At 37.9% G+C, this 13,257-nt stretch overlaps 1 protein-coding gene across 2 annotated transcripts in view; it reads right to left on the bottom strand.

The window, feature by feature from the left end:
- Nucleotides 1-13,257, bottom strand: part of Fnip1 (folliculin interacting protein 1) — an 88,278-nt gene that overhangs the window by 61,758 nt on the left and 13,263 nt on the right. The gene's annotated exons all lie outside the window — the stretch shown is intronic.

The following is a 13,257-nucleotide window of genomic DNA, read 5'->3' as shown; positions in this document are numbered from 1 at the left end:
CCACCTACCATGTTTAGTGTTTTTAAGGCACTTCTGCTAATTTTTGTGCAAGAGTGGAGGAGGTAGTTCTTCACTTCATGAAATCAGGAAAATGAAAAGCAGGAGACAGTGTAAGTAAAAAAGGAGAGAAGAGAGGGGGAAGAAGATGAGGGAGACAGAAAAAGGGAAGAAAAAGAAGGGGAAGGAAAGAGCAAAAAGGTAAAGGAGAGTGAAAAAGGGAGGGGAGAAAAGGAAAGGGGGAAGGGGAAAAGAGTGATGTAATAGAATAATATTTTAAGGTGTGTTTCTTTTGTTCATATTGCATTTCTTTAACTCTGTGAAGCTGGGTTACTGTGCCTGTCTAAAACACCTGATGGTCTAATAAAGAGCTGAATGGCCAATAGCAAGACAGGAGAAAGGATAGGTGGGGCTGGCAGGTAGAGAGTAAATATAGAAGGAGAAAACTGGGGGGAGATCTAAGACTTAGGAGCCAGAGAAGGAGGAGGACATCAGGGGCCAGCCACACAGCCACACAGCAAGCCACGAAGAAAGAGTAAGATTTACAGAAGTAAGAGAACAGGAAAAGCCCAGAGGCAAAAGGTAGATGGGATAATCTAAAGTTAAGAAAAGCTGGCTAGAAACTAAGCCAAGCTAGGGCTGGGCATTTATAATTAAGAATAAGCCTCCATGTGTGATTTATTTGGGAGCTGGGTGGCGGGCCCCCTAAAAGACCAAAGACCAATAAACAACAACAGGGTGAGGGAGAAGAAGATACCACAGTGCCTGTGTGCTCTAGCTAGGTCCCACCTCAACCCTTCAATATCTCTCAAAATAGTGCCACCACCTGGGGATCATGCCTCACTCATAACACTGAACTTTCTAGGGGTCACTTTATGCATAGTGCTTTGACTAAGTAAGAGCTATCCTGAGCACAGGGATCAGGTAACCATAGCTATAACACAGCTCTTCAATAGTTCACTCCTAAGGAATTTAGGTTTACTTTGTAAACAAGAAAACGAAAAAGGTTCTTTCTCAATTTCTGTGTGCCCATACACAAAATCTTAGAAGCTATCTATATTGCTGACCAGCAAATGGAAAATAAGCCTCATTAATCACAGCACCACCATGGTCAGTATGTAAAACCAGCTCATTAATCTCAACACTTAAACTGCATTTAAGAAGACAAGTCTAGCAGAAAATACTGACTTTGTAGAAATGTAGCTCAGAGGTAGCTCAGAGTAAGCCACTTACTTACTTACCATTTATGAAGCTTTAGCTCAGTTTGGCTACTCTTCCAGAGGGAAGTATGGAAAGAGGGAGAAAGGGAAGCAAGCAAGCAAACAAACCTGCCTTTGGAATTATAAACTTCAATAAAACCATCATGTTAAATTATTTGGCTAGTTCACAAAAGAAACATTTTTAGCTTGCTTTACAAACATAGTTTTTCAGTAGGGTTATGTTTTAACATTTATCAGCATGTTCTTCCACAACACAGAAGGGTGTCTCTCTCTCTCTCTCTCTCTCTCTCTCTCTCTCTCTCTCTGTGTGTGTGTGTGTGTGTGTGTGTGTGTGTGGTTTTTTTGAGACAGGGTTTCTGTTGTAGCTTTGGAGCCAATTAAATTTATAAATGTTTTTATCTGAGAAACAGTATGGGTTTACCAGGATGCCAAAGAGATATTTCATAGGGAAACTAATTAAGAATGACATTTTCTGTTAACAAAAATTCCACACACAAAAAAATGTGTGTCTAGCCAAGGGCCAAGAGAGTGTTATGAGACATGTTAGGGAAATGAGATAGTGAAGGAAGACTAATGATTTGGGATGGTCACAAAAAAGCCTACTTTTTTTAATTGGCTAATTTTATGGTACTGAGAATTAATCTCAGAGTTCCTTAAACATGATAGGCAAGTGCCCTACCACTAATCCATATATACCTTCGGCCCAATACTGATTCTTAATGGTATCTTGGAAATTTAAGCTAGTAAAAAGAAAAATAAATTCAAAAAAATTTCCTATCTGTATGTATGTCTTCCCCTTCCCCTCTCATGCTCTCCCACACCAACTTCTCCCCTCCCCCTCCTCCAACTCTCCCTCCCCCTCCATCCTTTCTCAGCACCATTGGCATTTAAATCTATGTTAAAACCTCTTCTGAATAAACACCAAATTTGCTTTAAACAGAAGATTTCCTGCTGTCTTCACAGGTAATTAAAATAGATGCTTAATTTTTTTTTCTAAAGATATTCTCACCAACCTGTGGTACACAGGCCTTTAACCCCAGCACTGGGAGGCAGAGGCAGGAGAATCTCAGTGAGTTCCTGGTCTACCAGGTCCAGGTCAACCAAGGCTCTACAAACAGATGCTAACTCAACAAACAAACAAAAAGGTCTTCTCCTTTTCAGGTGTGCTAGTTCAGTTTGTCTTCCAGATTAGCTTTCTTTCCACCAGTCTCTCATTTTCCTTCTCCGTATCACTAGTTCATACTAAATTCTTCAACTTCAAATGCATGTTACTAAACTGTAAAGTGTAATAACCATAGCCATTTCTTCTTTTTAATTTATTTTTCTATTATCAGCTTGATACAGTACAAATTCTTATCCTAATAGTGAAATGTTTGCCCAGTAATTGAGTAAAACCAAAACTTATTATAAAGCCACAGTCATCCTAGGGTCCCCCCTGCTATGTAGCCTCCCTGGTTCGGTGGGTTGCAGTCTGATTGTTCTTCGCTTTATATCTAGTATCCACTTATGAGTGAGTACATTACATGTGAATTGAAAAGAAGTCAAACTTTCACAATTTGCAGATGATATGATAGTATACATAAATGACCCCAAAAATTCTACCAGGGAACTCCTACAGCTGATAAACTCCTTCGACAGGATACAAGATGAACTCAAAAACATCAGTAGCCCTCCTATACACAAATGATAAAAGGGCTGAGAAAGAAGTCAGAGAAACATCACCCTTTACATTAGCCACAAATAATATAAAATACCTTGGGATAACACTAACTAAACAAGTGAAGGACCTATTTGATAAGAACTTTAAATCTCTAAAGAAAGAAATTGAAGAAGACATCCGAAAATGGAAGAATCTCCCATCCTCGTGGATAGGTAGTATTAACATAGTAAAAATGGCAATCTTACCAAAAGCAATCTACATATTCAATGCAATCCCCATCAAAATCCCAACACAATTCTTCACAGCCATTTCTTAAATGTAACAATGAAATGTATTCTGCTCTAAGAAATCTAAAAAAGTATTTCATTTTTCTTTTTTTTTTCTGTAATGCAGTTTTTGTCCTAGTTGTTGTAATTATTGTGTTGGGATGATGCTTTTTTCCTATACATGTTATAATTGTTTACATTCAGGTAAAAACTGTAAAACACCTAACAAAATCATTTTAGTGTAAAAGTAAGCAAAACCCTTTTGATCTACCATTCCTTTGCATTCTTTTTTTTCTCTTCTTTTTCTTTATCTTTAAATTTTCCTCTTAATTTATTTATGCATTCTACATTCCATCTGCAGCCTCCCCCAACTCTTCTCCTCCCAGTACTCCCCCACGCCCCCTGCCCTCCCCACTCCCCCACTTCTACCCAGAAAAGGGCAGGCCTCCCATGGACATCAACACAACATGGCACATGAAGCTGCAGCAAGACCAAGCACTAAACCCTGCACCAAGGCTAGGCTAGACAAGGCAACCCAGCATGAGGAATAGAGTCCCAAAAGCCAGCCAAAGAGTCAGAGCCAGCCCCTGTTCCCACTGCCAGGAGTCCCACAGGAGGACCAAGCCACACAACTGTCACACATATGCAGAGGGCCTAGGTCAGTCCCAACACAGGCTCCATGGTTGTTGGCCCAGTTTCTCTGAGCTCCCAGAAACCCAGGTCAGTTGACCCTTCGGGTCTTCCTGTGATGTCACTAAACCCCCTGGCTCCCACAGTGCCCCCTCCTTCCTTTGCATTCTTAGAAACGAAAGAGTCTTGCATTTTTCAAATTGCATAAAGGCAATATGCCAGATGTGGTGTCTCCTTGGTGGTAACACCACCAAGCAAGTCTTAGGGGTAAGACTTTGAAGCAGACTAACTTGAAAATTATACATCTTATAGCTTTTCATTTAATTCATTTTATACTTTTCCATATGTTTTGTTAAGATTTTTTTGAAAATTCACAAGGCTTTTTGTTACTACAAAAAGAATACTCTGTACGCATCACAAAGGTCACTCTCTTGGTATGAAATACCTGCGGAATGGAAAGACTCAGTTGTTAAGAGCACTGACTGGATTTCCAGATGACCAGGTTCAATTCCTAGCACCCACTTAACAGCTAACAACTGTCTGCAACTTCAGCCCTAGTGTATCGGACACCTTCTGGCCTTCCCAGGCACTAGGCACACATGCTATGCACAGACATACATGCAGGAAAAACACCCTACACATAAAATAAATAAATTAAAAAAGAAAGAAACACAGCACACACACACACACCCACACACACATACACACTTAGTTCTGCATGCTGAAGGAGAAAAGCAAAGTTAGACAGCTTCTAAATGCCAAGACAAGAATGGGTACACAACTAAAATTGTCAGTATCATTTAAGCACTAGCAAATTTCTTGGAGCCCTAGAATATTTAGTATACATCAGGAATATTTGAAGGAGCAGCCATTTAATTTGAGAAAGGCGTCTTAGAAGTTTATAAAGCCAAATATGTGATAAGAATAAATGTTTCTTCATGCTGTCTCTCAGTAACCTCTGAGGATCACAAACTATCATCAACTAAGTTGTAATTGACGATATCACACACACACACACACACACACACACACACACACACACACACACACACATTATCAATATCAGAACAAAGACATTTATATGCAGGATATATGATTTCTGTATTAAAGAACTACATACAATGGGTTCAACCTATGTAACCTGCCAGTTTCTCAGAACCTCATGCCCAAGTTAAAAAACAAAAGAAAACAAACAAAACAAAAAAGTAAGAAAGATTCCAATGCATAGCTAAGCTTCAGTGAAACATTAGTGTGTGTTTCTAGTTCCAAACTACTATAAATAAGATAGGAGACAGCAGACAAGTCGACGTAAGACCAACTGGTACCAGAAGACAACGAGGCTGTTTTCCTACAAACAGTTGTTTGATTGTTCATGCTATGTTTTCAGAAAACTAAACAATCTTTCCTCTGAAATTTTAAAGTTAACACATGAAGACATGACCAGGTATTCAACTGAAGATTTTAGCAGAAAGAAAATGTAAACTCTCAAAGGATTTCCTACACATATAACAAAACAGGGGTAAGAAACAATTCATTAAAAAAATCCAACTTAATTAGTTAATCATATCAATTTCATACTGGACTTGTAAAATGCCTTTGAATAGCATTATTGCTAGTTATTTCTGCTTTTTAGTTAAGTGTAGAATTTTATGCCAGTAATTTATTTTAGTTGGATATATTTTTAAAATCAATTTAAAAAAAAAAACCTGAATTCAGTAAATATTCAAATATAAAAATGTCTAACTGATTTCCAGAACATTATCACTAATCCGAAAATTAACTTCTAAAACATTTGCTGCAATACTTAAGGAAACTCAAGCTCCACACTAAACAAAATACTGCCTAAAATTGTCCGCTGCTATGAAGCCAGAGAGGAGACCAGTAGTTACAAGAGCTAGAGGCAGACAAGGGATCTATTTAAAAGATGAGAGGTGGCGTCAGAGATTTATTTAGGGCACTAGAATTGTTCTGCATCACTGGTGGTAATTAGTAACTCCATGCATCTAGCCATGTACAACATTCACACAACTCTAATAACAGCATGAACATGTATGTTCACAGCAGCACTAGTCACAAAAACCAGAGGTAGAAAGTTATATCCCAATATTTACCAGTAACTGGGTATATACAGACTTATACAGAACATAATAGAACATTCAACTATAGAAGTAGAGTACTGATGCATGCTACAACATGGATGAACACTGAATATAAAGTCAGTCAAAGGGAAGTCAAGACATAAAAGGTCATGTATCTGTAATATCCAAAATGGGTAAATTCAGAGAGAGAATGGAGATTGGTAGTTGCCAGGGTGCTTTGAGGGGGAGAAAAACATTAACTCCTAAATGCACAAGGAGTTTTACTTTGGACTAATAAGAATGTTTTGTAACTAGATAAAAGGGCAGTTACCTAACATTGTGGATATACCAAATGCCTCTGAACTGTTTACTTTACAGTGGATAACTTCATGTTGCATGAATTTCATCCATACATATACATACACAAAACAGATATGCACTCATGTATCTTTTTCATCAGTAACCAATTAATAATGACCTCCTAACAAGGATGAACAGTGACAGTAATATATGCCTTAGTAAGTGGGAAAGGCATGTCTACATTCAGCATGTTTATCATTTAAGGGGTATGCAAACATATGTCTGTAAAAATCACAATATAAAAGTTAAAAAAAAACATTCCACATGATTAGCAGGTATTATTTGAATGATAAAGCTTGAAAAGAATTCCAGTAAACCTCTGAAATTTTAGTTACTGGCTTTTGGCTCTGACAGTTTTGCCAAGGTATGAATCTCACCAACATCATGAAAACACAGACTTTTCTATAAGCTCATGAGCTATCTTTGTTCCTGACACTGGAAAGAGAAGGCCAAACCAGTAACAAATTATGTAACTGCCAGAGCTGAACAATATGACAACAGGATCACAAGACATTAAAGCAGAGGCCAGAATTCATGCCTGTATCTACCCAGAAAAAGGCATTGCCTATGCATCACATATGCAGGAACACAAAAGAGAAAAACTAAACAGACCTCAAATTTTAAAAGCTTAGAATTCAAATTCAAGCCTTATGAGAGTGTGGAGTAAACTGAGCTCTCTATGTGGCTGGATGAAAATTATCACAACCACTTAGTAAAACAATATGGCAGAAAAGCCAGGTAGGTACTCAGGGGACAGAGGCAGGGGACTTCCCCAGGTTTGGAACTAGCCTGATCTAGATATTGAATTTCAGGCCAGTCATTACTACACAGCAAGAACTGGTCTCAAACAATAGCAACAATAACATTAGTGATAATTTAGCAGAATCTGATAAAAAGTCCTGGACATATACCTATAAATTATATATCTATAAATTCAATCTGAACTAAATATTTCACCAGACATGAACATGTATCTTCTCCCTAAAACTCATATAAAAATGTTCACAGCACTATTATTAATTATAACCCTAAACTGAAAATAATCTAAATATTCTTCAACAATCATGTAGGTAAAGAAATTGTGATATATTCATAAACCAGAAAACTGAATTACTGTGTGCCCAAGAGACATTTGTGGGAAGACATTTCTGGTTCTGACAACTGGCTAAGACATCAGGGATAATAACAACACCCTGAGATGTACAAAAAGAGGTTTACAAAGGAGAATTATGCTTCCAAAGGCCCAAAGCTCTGACACTGAGAAATATTGTACTACATCAACTAAAGCATATGAACTAGACTATATAAGCTATATAGATAAATTAAAATACCATGTGGAGGAAAGGGGAAAAGCCAGACAAGGAAGTGTACATGTATGAATCCATCTGTACAAATCTCAAAGTCAAGCAAACTTTATCCCAGTGTTGTAAGTTAGGACAGTGGGTTCATGGTAAGTTAGGACTTTAGAAAGGAAGGCAATATTCTATTTCTTGAGCTGAGTAATAGTTAATTGGCACTAAGTACAAATTCATTAGCTAGATACTTTCTTCTAAAATACATAAAATTTTAACTGAAGAAAATTAAATGTTTTTCTACTAAAAATCAGCTAAACTTCATGTTACATTGGCAAATTTTCTTTAAAAATATTGTCACTTGCCGGGCGGTGGTGGCGCACGCCTTTAATCCCAGCACTTGGGAGGCAGAGCCAGGCGGATCTCTGTGAGTTCGAGGCCAGCCTGGGCTACCAAGTGAGCTCCAGGAAAGGCGCAAAGCTACGCAGAGAAACCCTGTCTCGAAAAACCAAAAAAAAAAAAAAAAAAAAAAAAATATTGTCACTCTGTCACTAATTTTGTTAGTATTAAATAAGTTTTATTTTCTGTATTTACATATTTTGTTTTTGATTATACAAGCAAGAGACTTTACTATTGGGAGATTACAAGCAATGAACAAATATAAGATGTGAAAAACCCCACATCTCCCCACATCTCCCTGATATAACCTCTCACAACACTGTTGTGTTTAATTTTAGACTTTCTTTTTTTTTTTTTTTTTTTTGAGACAGGGTTTCTCTGTGTAGCTTTGCGCCTTTCCTGGAGCTCACTTGGTAGCCCAGGCTGGCCTCGAACTCACAGAGATCCACCTGGCTCTGCCTCCCGAGTGCTGGGATTAAAGGCGTGCGCCACCAACGCCCGGCATAATTTTTAGACTTTCTTTTAGGTGGACAAGCATTATAAAGTCAACATGTACACATTTACAAAAGCAAGATCACATTAAAAAACTGCTCTGAAATTTCTTTAAAACAGTACATGTGGAAATTTCTACCAGGATATATAATAAAATGTTCTAATGTACGTATAACTTATTTAAACAATCTAGTCACAAAACTCTAGGTACATGACTTATTTAATGCATCTCCTAATTATAAATATAGAAATAAACTAAACTGAAAACAATTTTAAACAATGCTCCAATGAGCAGCATAGCATGCCCCTGTGATTATTCACATAGCCCCTGCTTCCAAAATAAATGAAACCATTACTCTCTCACTACCATATAAAACACAATTTGATTTTACAACTTTTACCTGAGTCAACTACTTTTCCTAATCTGTCAGTGACAACTCAGTATTAACTAAGTATTATTTATAGACATATTTCAAAATTTTTAAAAAATTTTATGAATTTTCTTGTATGTATCACTTGTAAAGACCTTAGATGCACTTAACTTTGTTTTTCTCATACACAGATGGTTTTATAGAACCACCGAGAAGTCAAATGTGCAAACAGGCAAATATAATTCACGACTATTACTAGAATGGTGCCTCAAAACCACCTTAGAGACCTGCAAACCAAAACAGTCACATGCCCAAAAGTCCAGGTAGGATCATCTGAAGAATTTGTAAGAGGTCCACAGTGATTCACTCCAGGATTATAAGCACTATGCACTCTTTAAAAATATACACAGAATCTCACCTATTAGATACTAGGTTCCTTGGGGTTGAAGATCTTATTTTAGAGCCTCTGAACCAGATGGATTTAAAAGTTTTCAGGTTTATTAACAGACAAGATTAAGTCCTGAAGCAAGCATTCCTGTTTACTATACATCTTATGTACAATGCTTTCTATCTGAGTCAAAATTTCTCAATTTCTCCATTTTAAAATTGTGCATAATCATGTACTATCTTCAAATATAGAATAACTTGACAACTTTACCAATTATTCCCTTTGTAAAGCCCACAGAAGACTCCCTATAAACTATAATGTATCAATATAAGAGAGATGTTTTTAAAAACTCTTAAAAAATAGTAAAAGATAACATCTTTCCAAAAAAATGGTGCTAGATGAATAGGAATAATTAATTTTTGTATATGAAAGGCAAAAAAAAGATTGATTATATTTTTCACAAATATTAAGAGGAAAGGAAAAGAAAAACATAAAAAGAATATTCAAAATTCTATTTGCATGATATTTTAGAATAGGTAAAATTAATCTGCAAGTGATTGAGAAAGCAGACCAGAGATTTTCTTGGGGGAAAATCAAAAGTGGTTATTAACTACAAAGGAATAATGGGGGTCTTTGGATGTAATCAATAGCGTCATGACTACAGTGGTTGCTACATATTTGTTTTGTTTTGTAATATATATGTGTGTGCTTGTTCATGTGTATGTGGGCACTTGTGCATGCTGGTGTGCATGAATGCATGCGTGATGTGTGCATTTGGAAGCCAGAGGACAATCTTAGTGTCATCCTCAGGAATGCTGTTTACCTTCTTTAAGATGGGTCTCTCATTGGCCTGGAGATTACCAACTAGGTTAGCCATCCAGCCCTGGGGTCCACCTGCCCGTCTTTGCTTCCCTGGTGCTGAGAATACAAGTGCACCACCATAACAAACGTTTTCACATGGGTGCTGGGGATGGAACTCAATCCTCACATTTGTGAGGCAAGCAATTTACTGAATGAGCCATCTTTGACACCCCATTGTATACTGTTTTAAAATACACTGGAAATTTGTTTCAATTAAATAAAGTTAAGATAAAGATACAGACACAGAAATGATTATAATAAAGGAAAGAGTTTGTGCTCAAAAGTTCCCCCCAAAAAAGAGACATATCAACTTTCCCCACTTGGCAAATTAAGTGTTAGGGTGAATTAGGAGGTAAGACAGAAAAGTGGCCATGCCCTTTAATGTGGCTTCCATAGGAAAGAAGGGCTAATGCAAGGCTGGCTGGTTCGAGTAACTTCAGTGGTCTCCAAAGTACGGCCAAAGATCCTAACTTGTGTGATACTTGGTCCTGGGGTGACAGCAGGATAAGACCCAGGGTAAAGAGAGGAACTGGGGAGTAAGGTTCAACTGGTTTACATATTTGGAGGGAAGTTGATATTGTTCGGTTTTTCAAACAGAATGTTCTTGAACTAGAAGGGTACACTTTATTAACTACATCTTATTTCAAGAAACTGATTTAAAAGAAAAAAATGTTAAGAATAAAGATACATCACAGGAGCTAATTAACTAAAAGAGGAACCAGTACCCAAAAATAAAAATAAAAATCTCAGTTTAAAAAGAACCAGATCTAGAACTAGTTCTAATTTCTATAAGGGTAACATGATCTAATTCTCTAGAACATGGGTTTTACCATTACCTCAAAAGTCATCAGTTATAATGCTTATTTCTTTTCTCCTCCTTTTTCTTTGGTGGATGGGGTGGGAGCTGTCATCATTGGACCTAACAGTTCTGTAGTGTTTAGCTAAAGGCTCCATCTTTGTTTTTCACCTTATTTTCTACTACTTTTTTTACTCCATTTATTTTATGCGTGGCTATAGTGTGCGAGGTGGTTGGGGGACAGCATGCAGAAGTTGGTTCTCTCCTTCCATGTGGGTTCTGAAGCTGAACTAAGGTGGTCAGACATGGAAGCATGCTCCTTTACCCAAGACACCCTACCAGATCTTTTTTTTCTTGCCCATTGATTCTAAACTCCAGCTGGTATAACTGGTTGGAAGGAGGGTCCAGGAATGTTTCCCTGATGGTCTTAACACAAATAGTAGGAGCTGAGAATCAATAGTATATATGTAACTTAATCTGGATACAGTTATAGTTAGTATTCTTATATCATAATTTGAAGATTTCACATACAAGTACACTGTATTTGCATCATTTCTATCTTCTCCAACCTCCAACTCCTCTCTTGTCCTTCAGCCACTCCTTTTGAAATGTATCAGCTCTTCTGTATTTACTTTTGTTCCATATGCACACACACGCACACACACACAATTTTAAGAGTTTAATTAATGTTGCCCTTATTTGCATGTGTTTAGGGCTGCTTGCTTATACCATCCAGAACCACTATCCCAGGGGTGACACCACTTCCAGTAGGATGGGCCCTTCCATTCAACCTTTAATCAAAATAATGCCCCCACACACTTGCCTACAGGTGATTTAGGACTGGAGTTTCTTCCCTGAAAACAAAGAAACTAACAAAATTAAAAATAAGTTCTCCTTTCCTCGGCAGCTATTGACTGCCTATAGCTCTTCATTAGGGACAGGACCTTGTGAAATTTTCCTCCATGCTAGCATATAGACTGGTATGGTCTTTGTAGGTCTTATGAAGCAGTCATATTGTTGAGAGTTAATGGAAGCAACATCCCTGTCCAGAAGAAACTATCATGCACTAGTTATCTTGTTCCTTGGGCTCTTAAATCTTTCCAACCCCTCTTCTAAGATGGTCCCTGAGCCATAAGTGAGGTGTTGTGTTACAGATGTTCTGTTTGGGCCTGTGCTCTTATCCTGGCTAGTGTTTGTTAACTTGATACAAGTTAGAGTTACCTGGAAAGAGGAACCTCAACTGAGAAAAAGTCTCCATCAAATTGCCTGTAGGCAAGTGTGTGGGGGCATTATTTTGATTAAAGGTTGAATGGAAGGGCCCATCCTACTGGAAGTGGTGTCACCCCTGGGATAGTGGTTCTGGATGGTATAAGCAAGCAGGGTGAGCAAGTCATGAGGAGCAAACCAGTAAGCAGTATTCCTTCATGACTTCTGCTTCAGTTCTGCCTTGATTTCATACCTTGACTTTCTTTAGTGATGGACCGTGATGTGGAAGTGGAAGTGAAATAAACTCTTTCCTTCCTAAGTGATAGCCATGGTTTATCACAACAATAGAAACTCTAAGATGGCACCTCACAGTTACTCTCTACATTTTGACCAGTTGTGGCTCTATAAGTCCTCATTTACTACAAAAAGAAGCTTCTTTGAAGAGAATGTAAGAGCTGCACTTATCTACAGATATAAGGATAAATATTTTGAAGGCAGTTGGAAACTCTATTACTTTAGTAATACGGTAATAGTAGGCTCTCCTATAAGACCCAATATCCTTTCCAGCTATGGATTCTTGGCTAGGTTTACAGTATCAGTCATGAGTTACCTCCAGTTGAGTGGGCTTTAGGTCCAATTAGACAGGTGTTAGTTGCCCCCAAAATACAAGTGCTACTATTGTACCGTTGGAGATATCTTACTGATCCAGTCTCATCATTGTGGTGATTCTCAGGCTTTACAGCTGAGTAGGAGTTGTTGACAACTTTTCTCCCTTGGCAGCTTGCATGGTACCTTCTGACAATATGAGAGCTAGTCCTCAGGAGGGAGGCTTCCAGGTCAATATCAGCTTGATTTCTTCAAATCCTATAACCAAAGTGTGTAGTGTCTTCAGCAATAGAATCTTACCTTGATGCTCTGGCAAGCAACAGAGAGCAATGGAAATAGACTATTATTGTTTTGGGGGTCTCTTGAACCCCCTCTTACCAACAGCCCCAAGAGAGATATCCCCTGTCTGGCACTGAAGTTTTTGTTAGACAAGTCTATGGCCCCTGGGGAGCATATTATCCCACTGAGGTAAATTGCTGGGGATTGAACTCAGAGCTTGTACTTGTGAAGCATTTGCTTTACCACTAAGCTATACCATCAGCCCCCTCAGTATATTCATAAGGTTCAGTGAATCCCAGAGATCCAGTACAGTGTAAAAGAAAAACGAGACCAAAATAAGGTAGCAGCCATAAAAT

This window comes from Peromyscus maniculatus, chromosome 8, assembly GCF_049852395.1.
Source record: "Peromyscus maniculatus bairdii isolate BWxNUB_F1_BW_parent chromosome 8, HU_Pman_BW_mat_3.1, whole genome shotgun sequence".
NCBI lineage: Eukaryota > Metazoa > Chordata > Mammalia > Rodentia > Cricetidae > Peromyscus > Peromyscus maniculatus.
This window is presented reverse-complemented; position numbering and strand designations above follow the sequence as displayed.